General features: G+C 36.2%; 1 pseudogene; it reads right to left on the bottom strand.

Annotated features, from left to right (window-relative positions):
• Positions 1-6,670: 6,670 nt before the first annotated feature.
• On the bottom strand, positions 6,671-15,494 carry LOC107581683 (NACHT, LRR and PYD domains-containing protein 3-like; annotated as a pseudogene).
• Positions 15,495-18,556: the final 3,062 nt, after the last annotated feature.

The following is an 18,556-nucleotide window of genomic DNA, read 5'->3' as shown; positions in this document are numbered from 1 at the left end:
GAACTTTACTTAAGTATACTTGCTAAAATAAACTTGAAGTATACTAATTTTTGGTAAGGGCTAGCACTAATGAAATCATGATTAAAATACTTTTAAATAACACAAAGTGTGATCAATGAAAAAAAATCTGTTTTCCTTTTGGTATTGTGGTAACTAATTTGACACTTTATAAAATAACTCTTGGTGTAAGAACTTTTTAGATTAAAATATTTTTGTAGAGAGAGCACATAGACTTTTCAGTGCTTCAGATCTTAACAGTGAGGGAAAGTGACATAATTTCCTGTATCTTACATAGTTGTGGGAGATAATTCCACTAATTTAAAGGCAAAGTATGGTATGGTAACAGAGTTGACGCAAGATTTATGGACACACATTTTTATAAGAAAAAAGCTATTATTATTTTTTAAATAATGTTGTAGAAGTAGGTAAATGACTCTTTAGGGCTTTTATAAATTAAATGAATGAAATATTACAAAAAGAAAAGTACAATAATCATGATTTTCAGCTATTTAAGACACTTTTTGCAAAAAAATATATGATGTTGTTATGAACTGTAACATCTTGTAATTCATAACAATGAGTAACACAGTATTACAATTATTAAAAATATAACCATTTGAAAAAAGCAGAAAAAAACATGACTTCGGACACCAGCCTATTGACTGGAAGTTTTTTTAAACATTCTTTCTTATTTATTTGGTTCTACAGTGTTTGCTGATTACTTTATTTAAACTTTGTGTATTTAATTTATTTTATTTTACATCAAGGTGTATATGCCGTGCCTCAAGCTTTCTTATTCGTTTTGCTAATAAATGTTCTGTTTCTTATTTATTTGGTTCTACAGTGTTTGCTGATTACTTTATTTAAACTTTGTGTATTTAATTTATTTTATTTTACATCAAGGTGTATATGCCGTGCCTCAAGCTTTCTTATTCGTTTTGCTAATAAATGTTCTGTTTCTTATTTATTTGGTTCTACAGTGTTTGCTGATTACTTTATTTAAACTTTGTGTATTTAATTTATTTTATTTTACATCAAGGTGTATATGCCGTGCCTACTCTTGGTGTAAGAACTTTTTAGATTAAAATATTTTTGTAGAGAGAGCACATAGACTTTTCAGTGCTTCAGATCTTAACAGTGAGGGAAAGTGACATAATTTCCTGTATCTTACATAGTTGTGGGAGATAATTCCACTAATTTAAAGGCAAAGTATGGTATGGTAACAGAGTTGACGCAAGATTTATGGACACACATTTTTATAAGAAAAAAGCTATTATTATTTTTTAAATAATGTTGTAGAAGTAGGTAAATGACTCTTTAGGGCTTTTATAAATTAAATGAATGAAATATTACAAAAAGAAAAGTACAATAATCATGATTTTCAGCTATTTAAGACACTTTTTGCAAAAAAATATATGATGTTGTTATGAACTGTAACATCTTGTAATTCATAACAATGAGTAACACAGTATTACAATTATTAAAAATATAACCATTTGAAAAAAGCAGAAAAAAACATGACTTCGGACACCAGCCTATTGACTGGAAGTTTTTTTAAACATTCTTTCTTATTTATTTGGTTCTACAGTGTTTGCTGATTACTTTATTTAAACTTTGTGTATTTAATTTATTTTATTTTACATCAAGGTGTATATGCCGTGCCTCAAGCTTTCTTATTCGTTTTGCTAATAAATGTTCTGTTTCTTATTTATTTGGTTCCACAGTGTTTGCTGATTTTCAGTTTTATATACCTATTTAAACTTTGTGTAGCCTAAGTAATTTGATATTTTATTAGGCATAGGCTTATATGGTGTATTTTTATTGGTTTTCTTAAAAGTTCTGAGTTTGACCTTGTTGTTGCTTGAATTGAGTCCATGCCGAATTGCAGCTAATTTGAAAGTGAAAGTAAAATGCGCACGGCTCTTTTTCTAGCTATTTGAAAGCCAAGAAATCAGAGGAAAAGAGGGAAAACTCAAATGAGCAATTGCTTGACGCCGAATTGCGTCACTTTGAAAGTAAGGAAAAGGAAACCCAATATCGCCCAGTTAAAGAATGGGGATTTATTTCGAAACATTACAAAGACTGATAACATTTATGATAATTATATATGCTGTTTGGGAGAAAAAGCATTGTTCATAGCTCATGATGCTGTAAGGCATCTGCAGCCCTAGAGGGCGACACTATTGCACAGGTCTGTTCCTGAAGAGGAAAGTTGCAGCCCTAATCAAACATACCTGAACCAGCTAATCAAGGTCTTAAGGATCCCTTGAAAAATCCCAGGCCATGTGAGCTGAAGCAGGTTGGAAATCAAATTAGCTGGATAGGACTGTATGTGAAATATCCTACAGGTGTGATATATGTAGGAAAATAAAACACTGAAGGAAAAAAGATGCATTTGTGCAGTGCCCTAAAGTGAAAAGGATGAGAAATTACCTTAAATTAGGTTAAACTCCCAAACTTTTTGTCACTCTTTCACCTATTTACTTAAAGTACCCCTGAGATTTTAAAATAAATATTTTAATTATTAAGCATATCACATTTACATGTGATACTATAACATTAAAGAGGTGTGTGAACTTTTAAGAACGATGTCAGACACTGTAATATGCTCTGGCCCCCTCCCTGCTTACCGTGGTGACGAGATGCATACACAGACTGTCATCACTCAGTGGCTGGATGTCTAAACCAAACTTTTTGTCACTCTTTCACCTATTTACTTAAAGTACCCCTGAGATTTTAAAATAAATATTTTAATTATTAAGCATATCACATTTACATGTGATACTATAACATTAAAGAGGTGTGTGAACTTTTAAGAACGATGTCAGACACTGTAATATGGCCCCCTCCCTGCTTACCGTGGTGACGAGATGCATACACAGACTGTTGCCAGCAGAATAACATAGGTTTCATAGACAATTGGACGAGTCTTTGGGGCAGACCTGACCTGTTGAAAAGAGATGGTCTTCGTCCCTCTTCTCTCTAGAAATATGTCACTTAGAGTTTGTACTTGACTAACTGGGGCCCAGGTCAGGAAGCAGACAGACTGGCTAAACTGACCGTCTGCTAGCCGCCTCACGTCACAGATATCAGTTAATTCTCAGCATATAGAGACTCTTTCACCTAGATATCATACTATACAAATTTAACGGTAACAATTTAATTGGTTCAACAAATAAACACAGATGTAATACAGATAAACAAATGATAAAGCTTGGCTTAATGATTATTAGATCCCTTTATACAAAAGTGCTTTTTGTAAATTTTGGGGCAGACCTGACCTGTTGAAAAGAGATGGTCTTCGTCCCTCTTCTCTCTAGAAATATGTCACTTAGAGTTTGTACTTGACTAACTGGGGCCCAGGTCAGGAAGCAGACAGACTGGCTAAACCGACCGTCTGCTAGCCGCCTCACGTCACAGATATCAGTTAATTCTCAGCACATAGAGAATCTTTCACCTAGATATCATACTATACAAATTTAACGGTAACAATTTAATTGGTTCAACAAATAAACACAGATGTAATACAGATAAACAAATGATAAAGCTTGGCTTAATGATTATTAGATCCCTTTATACAAAAGTGCTTTTTGTAAATGATATGATCACAGATCATAGATCTGCTCTGTTTGACATAAACCTGGCAAAAACCAGACGATTACATTACTTTAAATGAGTCTACCCCCCAAGATTACTGTTATAAACATAAGCCGTGTCCTAAAGGTAAAGGGCGAGGTGTTGCTACAATTTATAGCAATGTTTTCAGTATTTCTCAGAGGGCGGGCTTCAAGTATAACTCGTTTGAAGTAATGCTGCTTTATGTATAACATTATCTAGTGTAACAAGTGTTAATGATAAATCCCCTGTGAAGTTTACTGGATACTGTATACAGACCACCAGGGCACCATACAGACTTTATCAAACAATTTGCAGATTTTCTATCTGAGTTAGTGCTGGCTGCAGATAAAGTCTTAAATGTTGGTGATTTTAATATCCATGTAGATAATGAAAAAGATGCATTTGGATCAGCATTTTTTTAGACATTCTAAACTCTATTGGGTTTAGACAACATGTGTCAGGACCTACTCATTGTCATAATCATACTTTAGATTTAATTCTATCACATTGAATTAATGTCAATGGCATTGAAATTCTGCAAAAGAGCGATAATATCTCGGATCAGTCTTGTGTATACTTTATATAGCTAAAGCTGCAAATTAAACTTTTTATTACAATATGGTACAACTATCACTTCTACAACAAAAGACCGTTTTGTAAATAATTTTCCTGACTTGTTTCAATTGCTCAGAAATCTTGATAGTGTAACAGAAACTATTGACTCTCTCTTTTCTAGCACTTTAGACAGGGTGGCTCCTTTACTCTTAAAGAAGATTAAGGAAAACAGTCTGACACCATGGCATAATGAGCACAATCGTGCCTTAAAGAGAGCCTCCCAGAAAATGGAGCGCAGCTGGAAGAAAACAAAACTAGAGGTGTTTCATATTGCATGGAGGGAAAGTACTTCTGCACACAGAAAAGCCTTAAAAACTGCAATATCTGCTTGCTTTTCGTCTCTTTTAAAAGAAAACACAACCCCAGGTATTTATTCAATACAGTGGCTAAATAAAAAATAAATAAATAAAACAGTGCTGTTACACAAAATAAAATACTTTTACGTCTGCTTTGATGAATACAGAGTCTTTCATTCCCAGGAAGAATTTTATCATTAAAGGGTTAGTTCACCCAAAAATGGAAATTAGCCCATAACTTACTCACCCTCAAGTCATCCTAGGTGTATATGACTTTCTTCTTTCAGACGAATCCAGACGGAGTTATATTAAAAATTGTCTTTGATCTTTCAAGCTGTTTAATGCCACTCAGCAGGTGTTGCATGCATCAGTCCAAAAGAAGTTCAATTGAAAAATATCCATATTCAAAACATAATAATCACTTTAATGTAACTTGCACCAACAGTTGTACACGGACACAGCTCCGGATGACATATGAGGTCAGCTTTGCGCATGTGCTGCTCAGAAGTGACGCACGCGGAAGCGCAGGGGAGAGATTAAAACAAAACACTGGTCACTTATTAGAAGTACGAAACAAGGATTTGTAAAGAAGAATGTTGGAGGATTTCGATATAAGCCAAGAGGAGGCTGGTTTTTCTTTGCTAAAGTAAGGAAACTTTGCTTCCTTTGATCCTGTAAACAAACGTTGGTTTTCACGAGACTCACCAGCACATGCGCAACGCTGACCTCATACGTCATCCGCCCCGGAGCTGCTTCCGTGTGTACAACTGTTGGCGCAAGCTACATTAAAGTGATTATTACGTTTTGAATATGGATATTTTTCTTACAAAAATGCACATTTTGTATTTGAAATAAAGATAAATTATTTTCAAGATCTTACATAGAATCTATCCAACTAATATATTACTTTCTAAGTTTATGGACATTGGTAAAGAATGCTCCTTTTGTAATAGTATTGAGGAGCCTTTATGCTATCTGTTTTTTTTTATTATTGACGATGTATACAGGCATTTTGGAACGTTTTATTATTATTTTATTTATTTATTTTAACTTTTACTTCCAAAACTAGTTCAGTGATAACATTGAATGTAAAAGCAGTTATTTGTTATTATGAACATGAAGACACAACAAAACACTGGTCACTTATTAGAAGTACGAAACAAGGATTTGTAAAGAAGAATGTTGGAGGATTTCGATATAAGCCAAGAGGAGGCTGGTTTTTCTTTGCTAAAGTTAGGAAACTTTGCTTCCTTTGATCCTGTAAACAAACGTTGGTTTTCACGAGACTCACCAGCACATGCGCAACGCTGACCTCATACGTCATCCGCCCCGAGCTGCTTCCGTTTACAACTGTTGGCGCAAGCTACATTAAAGTGATTATTACGTTTTGAATATGGATATTTTTCTTACAAAAATGCAAATTTTGTATTTGAAATAAAGATAAATTATTTTCAAGATCTTACATAGAATCTATCCAACTAATATATTACTTTCTAAGTTTATGGACATTGGTAAAGAATGCTCCTTTTGTAATAGTATTGAGGAGCCTTTATGCTATCTGTTTTTTTTTTTTATTACGATGTATACAGGCATTTTGGAACGTTTTATTATTATTTTATTTGAACTTTTACTTCCAAAACTAGTTCAGTGATAACATTGAATGTAAAAGCAGTTATTTGTTATTATGAACATGAAGACATAAGTATTGACAATTTTGTAAATTTCATTATTCTTATAACATGTATTGCAATATTGTTCACAAGTTCTGCAATTAATAAAAAATGCATCTGTGGCTTTTCATAATTAACCAAAATAATGTTCCAGATCATATTCTTAATTGACGTCAGTTGGAGCTGATGAAGAGGTTTCCCCTCAACAGCACAATGTTTTATATTTTTGCACACATCTGTGTCTTGTCTGAACTTGTCTGCGCATCCCATGACTTTTAACTAGTCTAAGAACAAGAAGATGTTGGGAATGGCAATAAAAAAACAGAAGACGATTATGGAAACAACAAATTGGATGTATTGGGATTTCAGAAGAAGATACCTGCGATTGTACTATTAATTGGTTTGTACAAATGTACTTAGTAGTTTAAAAGAGTTAAAGATGTTTCAATTCTGTGCTGTCTTTTCACAAAGCAGTTGTAGTTCACGTGCGTCTGTACACGTTCATGAAACAACTATACTATATAATGCAAATAATACATAAAAATTGATAAAAACTGTCCACCAGAACATGAATGGGAGGAAGATTTTAATAGATTGTACACAAAAACGTAATATTTCCAATTATATACAGTAAAGTCATTAATAGAAATACCCCAAACACAACAGTGGGGTCACCGTGACTTCGGTTTTGATGAGAATGTCCCTGTATTGGCCCCATATTAACCATCATTTAATACCTGTCAGTAAAACAAAACACACAACAATGCATTGTGGAGCATGGTCAGGGAATTGACTAGTTCAAATTAAACTATTTGATATATGATTATGATATGATATGTTATGATTTATGATATGAATCAATAGTACTTACAGCAGTGTCTCTAGTTTATACAGTGGTTGATCTTTTAAAACAGAGAGCAGCTTTAAACCTCTATATCCTAGTTTATTCCCCAACAGATTGAGTTCTCTCAGGTGTGAGGGGTTTGATCTCAAAGCTGAAGCCAGAACAGCACAACTTGTATCTGTGATATCACAATCCCACAACCTGCAGAACAATGACACACTCACATTCACATATATTGTATAGGATAATTTCTCATCGAATTAAAGAAACTTCAGAAAGTTCCCGACTAAAACTGGACTTTGTTAAAATGTTAAAATAATGTGTCTTGTTTCAGTTAGGATTAATATGTAAGACCTTACTTTAGTGTCTCCAGTTTGCAGTGAGGACATTTCAGTCCAGCGGAGAGCAACTTCACACTTTTGTCTCCTAGATTATTCGCAGTCAGATCCAGTTCTCTCAGGTGTGAGGGGTTTGATCTCAGAACTGAAGCCAGAGCAGCACAGCCTTCAGTTGTGATATCACAATCACTTAACCTGTAGAAAACAATATGTTTGTTTACATGCACACCAGTAAAACGGCTATTGCGAGAAAGCTGTTTAAGACTTGAAAGCATAAATCTGTATCCAGATTTTAGAATTTGAACGCACTTTAACATTTGTAATACATATTTTGAGGTGTCTCGTGTGTCAGCCAATCTGATGTTCACTACTGTAAAGAATATGAATGTAATTTGTCAATAGCAGGAGAAATTCCAGACTTTGAAAGGGAATTCCCAAAAGGGAGCATGGCTGCTCAAACACTTCCGGGAGTTTCACTGATTGCTAGCAGTTTAGAATTCTAAGAGCAATCCAGCTGCATATATAAATCAGTGGTTACAACCCAGAAAGAGAAGGCATTTTAAAATACTATATGCGGAGGTGCAACATAGTGCATGAACAAATGCTGCTTTTATGTTTTAAAAATATTTTTTTGGAACAGACTGCCGACTGCCAATGTGCAAGTACTGAATTTAGTTCTCTTCCGCAGTTTATTGCAAGGAGAAATTCCAGACTTTGAAAGGGAATTCCCAAAAGGGAGCATGGCTGCTCAAACACTTCCGGGAGTTTCACTGATTGCTAGCAGTTTAGAATTCTAAGAGCAATCCAGCTGCATATATAAATCAGTGGTTACAACCCAGAAAGAGAAGGCATTTTAAAATACTATATGCGGAGGTGCAACAGTGCATGAACAAATGCTGCTTTTATGTTTTAAAAATATTTTTTTGGAACAGACTGCCGACTGCCAATGTGCAAGTACTGAATTTAGTTCTCTTCCGCAGTTTATTGCCCGTTTAATAACTTAAGCAGATCACTTTTTTGGACAATTGTATGAAAACATTTTATTATACATACATTTTTCCCCCTAAACGTGTGCTAAAATTACTGACACCTCTAGAAATTCAAATACGAATCATTTATATATTTTTTTCAGTTGTATGGGGTTTGTCCATACTAACATTGTTAGTCACTATGACACCTGTTGTAGGTATATGATTGGAGGTGTAACGTAGGAGACGTGATGCCGGAGTTGAGGATCCAAGTGCAGGCTTTATTAGAATCGTGGTCAAAACAGGCAGGGTCAAACAACAGCAAACAGGTATAATCCAGGGTGAGACAAAAGAGTAATCCACAAAACAGGCAAAGGCCAGGGCAGGCAGCAAACAATAAGAACTCAGAAACAGTCCAGGGTCAAAAACAAGGCAAGGCAACAAGGAACCAGGAAAACACAGGAAACACAGGAACTACACTCTTAAAAATAAAGGTGCTTCAAGCGATGCCATAGAAGAACCATTTTTGGTTCCACAAAGAACCATTCAGTCAAAGGTTCTTTAAAGAACCATCTCTTTCTTACCTTTTTATAATCTGAAGAACCTTCTTTCGCCCCAAAGAACCTTTTGTGAAACAGAAAGGTTCTTCAGATGTTAAAAGTTCTTTATGGAACCATTTAGACAAAAAGGTTCTTCTATGGCATCGTGAAGCACCTTTATTTTTAAGAGTGTAGGGAACGCTATGGGCTAAACAATACTGAGTAATGAATGAATGGATAACCAGGCTATAAATAGGGTGAGACTGACGGAGGTAACAAGACACAGGTGAATGCAGTAAGTGATGATGAGTCCGGGAAAATGATTATGGGAAATGTAGTCTGTGAGAGTGGCAAGAGTCAGGGGTGGAATGCCCTCTGGTGGAGTTCATGGGCACTTTAGCTGGAGATCGTGACAGGAGTAAAAATTTGAATATTCCCAATCATATTGGACATTTATTTTTAAATGTTTAGATGGTTATGCAGCCTGCATTTTCTATATGAAATTCAACATGATTTTTTAAACTCTACATCTAGAAAATAATGAATAAAGAATGTGCATCACTGTTTTTGCTTTTTTTCAGTTTTTATTCAATTTATGAAGGTGCAGTAAATGGAATCGTTATATATACTATCATAATTGTGCAATGCTATCATATTTTGCACATGCAACTTAGATAGTTTTATTGTAAATTACAAAAAAAGAGAATCATTTAATTTATTTCAACAACTTTACCCTCAGTACAGACGCTGCATATCTATGGTCTCTCTCAATGGCTCTGGCAGCATCCATTGCATTCAATATGTTTTCTCACTGACACGCCCCCAACTCATAATCTCTGGGTTTAAATAATACTCTGAGTCTCCTACTCAGAATTACAACTTTGTGGTGGCATGTGTGATCAACTCGTAAATATGATCTATTTGACATGACTTGAACGCACCATTAATTAAGGCCCACTGGCAAAGCCCTTTGCTGTCTTCAAAGAACATACTCAATACCAACTGTTTGCCAGACAACTTGTTAGTATACATAGTATCATGGACTTCCTCGAGTATAGATATTACATCAACACCTAACTTAACAATGATCTAAAGTACACCTCCAAAAACAACACAAAAATGGTTCAGACACCAGAAAATCAAGGTTTTGTTATAGCCAGCCCAGTCTTCTGACATATAAACTGTGAGATAAAAATCTATATTTTTCATTAACATTTTTATGTTGAGATCAATGTATGAACTCACCTCAGTTTCTCCAGTTTACAGTGAGGATCCTTCAGTCCATCAGAGAGCAGCATCAGACCTCCTCCTCCTAGATTATTCCCAGTCAGATCTAGTTCTCTCAGGTTTGATCTCAGAGCTGAAGCCAGAGCAGCACAACCTTCATGTGTGATATCACAATAACTTATCCTGCAGTGAACAATGACACACATCACTCTCTTAGTTCGGCAGGAACTACTGTACAACCACATAGAGACAATTATATTAAATCCCTTATCTGTGTGGGTTTAATTTTTTTATCATTAGTTTTCATTTGGTTTATTATGTTAAAGCAAAAGTCCACCTCAAAATGAAAATTATACCATTCCAGATGTAAATGACTTTGATTCTTCATATAAAAACAAGCAAAGACAGCTGACCAGAAGCTATGATTCATATTATATTACCATTTATTACATATATATATATACATATATATATATATATATATACAGTATATATATATATATTGTATTTCTTACAAAACCGATGGTTTAATGCACCAGACGTTTCTATCCATTTGCATTATAAAGTCTTAGAGATGGATGAAAATATTTGTTTGTGTTTATCTGACAAAAAACAAACAATATACATGGAACAGCAGGAGGGTGAGTAAAGCATGAGACCATTTTCCTTTTTGGGTAGTGATCTGAACAACATGATCATAGACCCTTCATGTATGTAACTGTTTCAATTAAGATGAATGTATGATCTTACGTCAGTTTCTCCAGTTTACAGTGAGGATCCTTCAGTCCAGCAGCAAGAAGTGTCAAACCTGCATTTTGTAGATTATTCCATGTCAGATCCAGTTCTCTCAGGTGTGAGGAGTTTGATTTCAGAGCTGAAGCCAGAGCAGCAGAACCTTCATCTGCGACGCCACAATGACTCAACCTGCAGAACAATGACACGCTCTTCACTCTCATAGTTCAGTAGGAACTACTGCACAACCTTCAGTCCATCAGAGAGCACAAAATAATATTAAATCCTAAATCTGTGAAGATTTAATGTTTTTATTACTTGTTATCTACTATTGCTTTATTGTGTGTCAATGCAAACCACTATGAACAGAGTAACAACACTGTCAATAGACTGTTAAGATCAGGGGTGTCCAATACTGTTCCTAAAGGCCCATGTCCTGTAGAGTTGAGCTCCAACCCCAATTAAACACTCCTGAACCAGCTAATCACGGTCTTACTAGGCATACCAGAAACCTCCAAGCAAGTGTGTTGAGGCAAGTTGGAGCAAAACAGGACATCGACCCTCCAGGACCGAGTTTGGACACCCCCGCTTAAAATAATATGATTCTTGTCTCATTTGTGATTAATGTATGATCTTACAGCAATTTCTCCAGTTTACAGTGAGGATCTTTCATTCCATCAGAGAGCAGATTCAATCCTGAGTCTTGTAGTTTATTTTTAGACAGATCTATTTCTCTGAGGCGTGAGGGGTTTGATCTCAGTGCTGAAGCCAGAGCAGCACAACCTTCAGCTGTGACGCCACAATTACTCAACCTGCAGAACAATGACAAATTCTTCACTCTCTTAGTTCAGAACACAAAGACCAGTTTAACAGTGGGCTTCATCAATGATCATAGTGATTACAGTTGTTGCAACAACCATAAAACTGAAATGTACAATGTGTCACAGAGCAGTAACAACAGTATTAATATCTCTGCAAAATAATAATAGTAATTCTCCGATGTCTAATGCAAACAGGATGGTCACTATTGGCCTCATTTAAAATATTTTTGTAGTGAATGTTCCCTCTCTACATTTTGTACTGATCTTTTATAATAATTTTCTAGAATGTTTTTAATTGTCCGCTGGTGTTTGTGTTCTCTCTACTGTGTCTGTGCTCTTCAAAGAGACAAATATTAGGCTATTTGTCATATTTTATACTTGAAGAGTAAAAGTCTAATCAATGTGTAAGATCATGTAAACACTTCAAACATGGCTTCTTTATTGGGCAAATGTCATAGCTGGTTTAAGGAAAATCCAACAAGCACAAATGGCCAATTTAGGGTACATATAATGAAATTCATTATATCAGAAGGTTAGAGAAAGTCTTACTGCAAGGGCAATAGTTGAGATCTCATAGACAACACAGGTGTCAGAAATTCAAAACCCAAGCCAAGAAATTAGCATCTTAATCTCCAGTTCTATCTTAAAAGGAAGAGGCACTCAAGTGTGTCTTTTGTCCAAAAAAATCAGGCCAAAAGTGCTACTTACTGAGCTGATCTGCAGGCTTTAACTACCGGCAAGAGCTTCAGAAGTACTTCATCTGGTGTCATGTGATCTTGACTTTGCTTGCTGCTTATGTATTTACCCAAATGAAACTCATCCAACTGCTTGGAGGTTAATAAAACAAATACAACAGCTGACCACTGTGACGAGGACAATCGGGTGCTTGAAAGACCTCCAGATCTGAGACACTCTTGGACTTCATTCACCAGAGAATGATCACCCAGTTCATTTAAACAATGGAACAGATTGATGGATTTCTCCGGTGATGGGTTCATTTTTATTCTTGTTTTAATGTACTCAATCGTTTCCTCTTTGCTGTACGAGATGCTTCCAACATGTGTCACGAGGACTTTCAGGAGCAGCTGATGGATTCTAAAGAGAGACCCAGAAGAAATCGGAGGAAAAGGTCCAGATGTCCATTCTTCCTCTGTAAAGCCTTGTCCACAGCTCTCTGATGCAGGTCAGAGATTGTGTGACATGTGAACTTGTGTGCATGTTTTGAACTGACGATTTCATTGAGCACATCCCTCTTGTTCGACAGGAATGAAAGCAGCACATATAGAGCTGCTAGATGCTCCTGGACACTCAGATGAACAAAACAGAAGACTTTCCCCTGATGCAAGCCAAACTCCTCTCTGAAGATCTGAGTGCACAACCCTGAGTACACTAATGCTTCTGTCTCATCAATGCCACACTCGCTCAGGTCTTCCTCATAGAAGATCAGGTTGCCTTTCACAAGCTGCTGAAAAGCCAGCTTCCCCAGTTTGAGAATCATGTCCTCATCCTTCACGTTCTTTTCATAGTCCTTCTCATGTTTAATGTTGGTCTGAATGATCAGGAAGTGTGTGTACATTTGAGTGAGAGTCTTGGGAATCTCTCCACTCTCTGCTTCACTCAACATCTTCTCTAAAACAGTGGCTGAGATCCAGCAAAACACTGGGATGTGGCACATGATATGGAGGCTCCTTGATGACTTCAGGTGTGAGATGATTGTGTTGGCCAGACTCTGATCACTGATTCTCTTCCTGAAGTATTCCTCCTTCTGTGGCTCATTGAAGCCTCGTACCTCTGTCACTCGATGGACACACTCAGAGGGGACGAGATCAGCTGCTGCTGGTCTGGAGGTGATCCAGATGAGAGCAGAGGGAAGCAGATTCCCTGCAATGAGGTTCATCAGCAGCACGTCCACTGAGGCTGATTCACAGACATCACACAACCTCACAATGCACTGAAAATCCAGAGACAGACGACACTCATCCAGACCATCAAAGATGAATAACACTTTATATTTGTCACTGGACATTTCCATTTCTTTGGTATCAGGAAAAAAGATGTAAAGAAGATCTGAAAGACTGAGTTTTTTGTCCTTCATCAAGTTGAGCTCTCTGAAAGGAAGGGGAAATATGAGCTGGACGTCCTGATTCTCTCTCCCTTCAGCCCAGTCCAGGATGAACTTCTGCACAGAGACTGTTTTTCCAATGCCAGCGACTCCCTTTGTCAGCACAGTTCTGATGGGTTTGTCTTGTCCAGGTAAAGGTCTAAAGATGTCTTTGCATTTGATTGGTGTGTCCTCTGTTGATGCTCTCCTGTATTGTGTTTCAATCTGTCTCACCTCATGCTCATTATTGATCTCTCCACTCTCACTCTCTGTGATGTAGAGCTCTGTGTAGATCTCATTCAGCAATGTAGGGTTTCCTTGCTTTGTTGTTCCCTCATACAGACACTGAAACTTCTTCTTCAGATTAGATCTAAATGTCTTGAGGACTTTGGCATGTTGAGGGTCATTGCTATTAAAATAGCAAATTATCAGAATGTAAGTCACTATATATGTAAGTCTTTTTGGATAAATTAAAAGCATCTGTCAAATGCATACATGTAAAAAATAAACATGTCAATACATTTTTAACACAGCATTTACCTAAACCAAAGATCAGTATATCCACTAAAGTTAAGTGAAGGATCCATTGACTCGTCACTCCTCCTGGACACACAGCTGGATGCTGGCAGGTACGGTCTGTGCATTGACATTGAACATAAAAATTCAAAGTAAGTCATACACACTCTTCTTATATTAATTCACTAATGACTGATAGTTCTCTTGGTAATTAAATAATTTCATTAAAATGCATCATGCTGCTGGGACATAACAGCAAGTGCAACTGTTATAGTGTTCACATCCACATCCAAACTGATTAATTAAAGTGCCCCTTTTTTTCTTTCTTTCAGGTATCATATAATATAGCTGTTTGTGAATATAAAAGTTCTACAAAGTGCATAACAAATGCAATTATTGTCTCCCAAAAGCAGAAAAGACGGTTCTGAAGTGCCTGAAATGACTTGTCAGTAATTCCAGCCTTTACATTTCTGCACAAACCTACATAGGTTTGTAACAAATTTGCATAATGGTCTGTCCGCGAACAACATGTACTTTCACCTGCCCTTAAACACTGTAGTTAGCTGAGGTCTTGAAGATCTCAGTTTGTGTTGTCGCCATGTATAAGACGCTGTATTCTGCACTGAGAAAGCAGAACCACTTGCATGTACTGTACTACCAAAACATGAGGATGTTAAGAGTCAGTGACATAGATTTGTTACCTCTTATGTAAAGGAATTACACAATTACAACGTCTCATCTACAGTGTATGACAAATAAAGTGTTTTTTTGTTTTTGTTTTATGACTGGATGCATGTAAACCTATAAATGTCTAAAAAAAAAAATTAGGAACCTTTGAAATTGCATAATAGGGATACTTTAAGATCTTCATCTGAAATGCATTGCATACAGACACCGAAGACCCTTTACAGCATTAAATTTGAACGATTCCTTTTTGCTTCAATACAGATGTGATAAGATAAACAGTTTGGTACAGCATTTACCTAAACCCAAATCCAGTGTGTCCACTAAAGTTACGTGGAGGTTCCATCGACCAGTCACTCTTCATGGACACACAGCTGGGTTCTGGCAGGTCCGAGCTGTGCATTGAAGATGAAAACAAGTGAATGTTATTCACACATTCTGCTATTAAACAACCTATGTAATGATTTAATGTTCTTGATAACTAAATAATTTCATTAATATGTATTATGCTGTTGGAGACATAACAGTAAGCTAAATTAAAGTTCACTATTAGTCATTCTCTGGAAATTTCAGGATTCATGTTTCATCAGAAAAGGCTACTGCTGGCATTTACCTAAATCCAAGATCAGTGTGTTCATTAAAGTTACGTGGAGGATCCATTGACCAGTCTCTCTTCATGGACACACAGCTGGGTTCAGGCAGGTTCGGTCTGTGCACTAAAGTTTAAGTGAATGTAATTGACACACTATTATATTCATGACTTTTGTAATGAACTAATTCAGGTGACAACATTTTTCTATTTCTATGCATTATGCTGTTGGAGACTTAACAGCAAGTGCACATCTACATATCAGAGCTGTTAATTGAGATCTTTTAGTTAATATCTTCTGAAATGCATTGCATAATAAAGGAACTTTAGTCAAACAATTATTTCTGTGTTTCAACATCTATGATGTAACAAGATAAATGGTTTAGTGCAAGTTTACCTAAATCAAAGATTTGTTTGTCCACTGAAGTTATGTGAAGGATCCATTGACCGGTCACTCCTCAATGACACACAACTTCAGATGACTTTGATATTTGCATTTGGACTGAACTGAAACAAAACATGACAACAAATGCCTAGTTTGTAATGGGTTTTCATGTTTTTGTCTCGTTGCTCCGGCGAGGACATGGCATCAACAGTATGGTGAGGGGCGTAACATTTTCGTTACACGCTTGAGGTATTCGGCCAATCACAACGCACTGGATAGCTGGCCAATCACAGCACACCTTGCTTTTCAGACCGATGAGCTTTGTAAAAAGCTTTGTAAAAAGCGTTTCAAATAGGCGGGGCATAGAGGAGAAAGCACGTGCATGAACGTAATCTACGTAATCAGCGTTGTTTACGCTTAGGGGAAAGCGTGCGTATGCATTGTGATACTCTCTAAAATGGCGGAAGACATAACTCGGGGGAGAAGAATTGTTGAAAAAATTGTTATTTCTGTTTTCTTTGCGCTCAAAAAGTATTCTTGTAGCAGTTGAGCCACTGATGGACAGTTTTACCGATGTCCTTACTACGTTTCAGTTTACAGTTGCGTTACTGTCTATGCAGGGTCTAAGAGCTCTCACATTTCATCAAAAATATCTTAATTTGTGTTCCGAAGATGAACGAAAGTCTTACGGGTTTGTAACGACATGAGGGTAATTAATGACAGAATTTTCATTTTGGGGTGAACTAACCCTTTAAAGTATATGTATCTTATTCATAAATCATATACTGCAATATATTTTAAACATTTATGTAATGAACAGGTGCTTCAGCCTGCTTTTTAACAGGAAGACATGTTGAAAAACATTTTAATATATTTCATAAAGTATATTAATTCACTCACACATATACATTAGCTATAAAACAAGCACAATTATTCTTACATTGTACCAACTTATATTATAAATATAATTTTGTCAACTATGCCTTATTAATAAGCATACTTAAAAATACTTACTAAGTCTAGGTAAGTATTTCATTTCTACTACTTCTCAGTCGAAAGCTTTTTTTAAGCACAGTAGTTACATTCAATTTGACCAATCAGAGCTAAGCTTTTCAAATTGGCTTTGCAGGTCACACAGCTCTATGCTGTTGAGATGGTAACATGTTTTCAGCAGAAATCATCCCAGTTTTGCTTGATTTTATTTTCCTGACTAGAAAACCAGGTCAGCTCTCGCCTCCCGTCCCCGTGAACATCTTAATAGGTGCTTAAAAGGTTTGTCTGCTATGTCAAAGCAGATACGTACAGATAAAGATACTGCCTGCAGAAATGTTTTTACTAGCCATTTGTTTAACTAACTTTAAGCTCACTTTGAGTTTTTCCCGAGGTGGATAGTGCAGGTGTGCAATTGCTAATGTTAGCTAACACATGGAATGCTGACGACACTGACACGTACTAGCTAGTTACCTAGCAACTATAGGCACTGGGTATATGGTTGCTTAAATTTTGTCTGTCATGTAACGACTATAAAAACATTGTGCAATGTATTGGCAGAAAGAATAATTTGTCGTTAAAGCATGTACACCATTAACATGCTATTTTTTTCATTAAAATCAAGTTATGGTTTCTTTTTCATCAACAATTTGTAATTGTAACAACTGTAATGAAGTAAATGTTCAATATAAATGAGTATTTAGTTTTCAGATCAGCTGTAGCTGCAATAGAAGACAAATTGAAATCAGATTAAGAGAGTGGTAAGTATGTTTAATCTCATATCAATGAGGTAAATCTCACAGGTTTAATTCTGGCTGACATATTTCCTAATAAAGTGACTACTCAGGCTACTCATGCTAACTTTGGATTCAGCACTTCTGTTGAAAAGATGTAGGGCCTCTTTAACCTAATGTTCAGTGTAACACAGTGTAGGCCTATTGTATGGTGACGACCAGTGTTGGGAAGGTTACTTTGGAAATAGGTTACAGATTACAAGTTACCCTACTTAAAATGTAATAAGTAGTGTAACTTTTCAATTGCTTTATTAAAGTAATGTAACTGATTACATTTGATTACTTTTCTAAATGTCTAATATTTTCAACTGTTAATCACTTTCAAACATGTAAACCAGGCAGGGTTAAACGTACAATATGTGCTCAACACTGATAACTGTCAGACTTTCGAAATCCTTCATCACTTGAATAAAGATTAGGAGACACTGGATGCAAAATATCTTCATTTGCATATAAATGTGTCTTAGCAGTGTGGACACAACCACCCTCCTTTTTTTTAACCCCCAAAAAACCTAAACAGTCTAAATTATCAAGCCATTTTGATTTTGGAATGAATACTCTTCCACCTTCAGCGGGATCGGGAAAGGTCCAGTTTGAACATGGGACACCCGAAGTGCAATGGTGCTGTATGTCAGCGCGCTGACCATCAAGGCTATTTGGTGTCAACACACTTTTTATTTTTTATGGTTATTTGCGAATTGCGTTTGCTCTTCCACAAAAGAGAGGGGCGGGGTAAGCAGAGCTCATTAGCATGTAAAGAGATATGCACGGAAACGAGTCGCTGTGAACAGCGCTGTTTTTGACAAGGTAAAAAGGGTGTTGTTTTACA

This window comes from Sinocyclocheilus grahami, unplaced genomic scaffold (assembly GCF_001515645.1).
Source record: "Sinocyclocheilus grahami isolate Dianchi unplaced genomic scaffold, SAMN03320097.WGS_v1.1 scaffold37.1, whole genome shotgun sequence".
NCBI classification, from domain to species: domain Eukaryota; kingdom Metazoa; phylum Chordata; class Actinopteri; order Cypriniformes; family Cyprinidae; genus Sinocyclocheilus; species Sinocyclocheilus grahami.
This window is presented reverse-complemented; position numbering and strand designations above follow the sequence as displayed.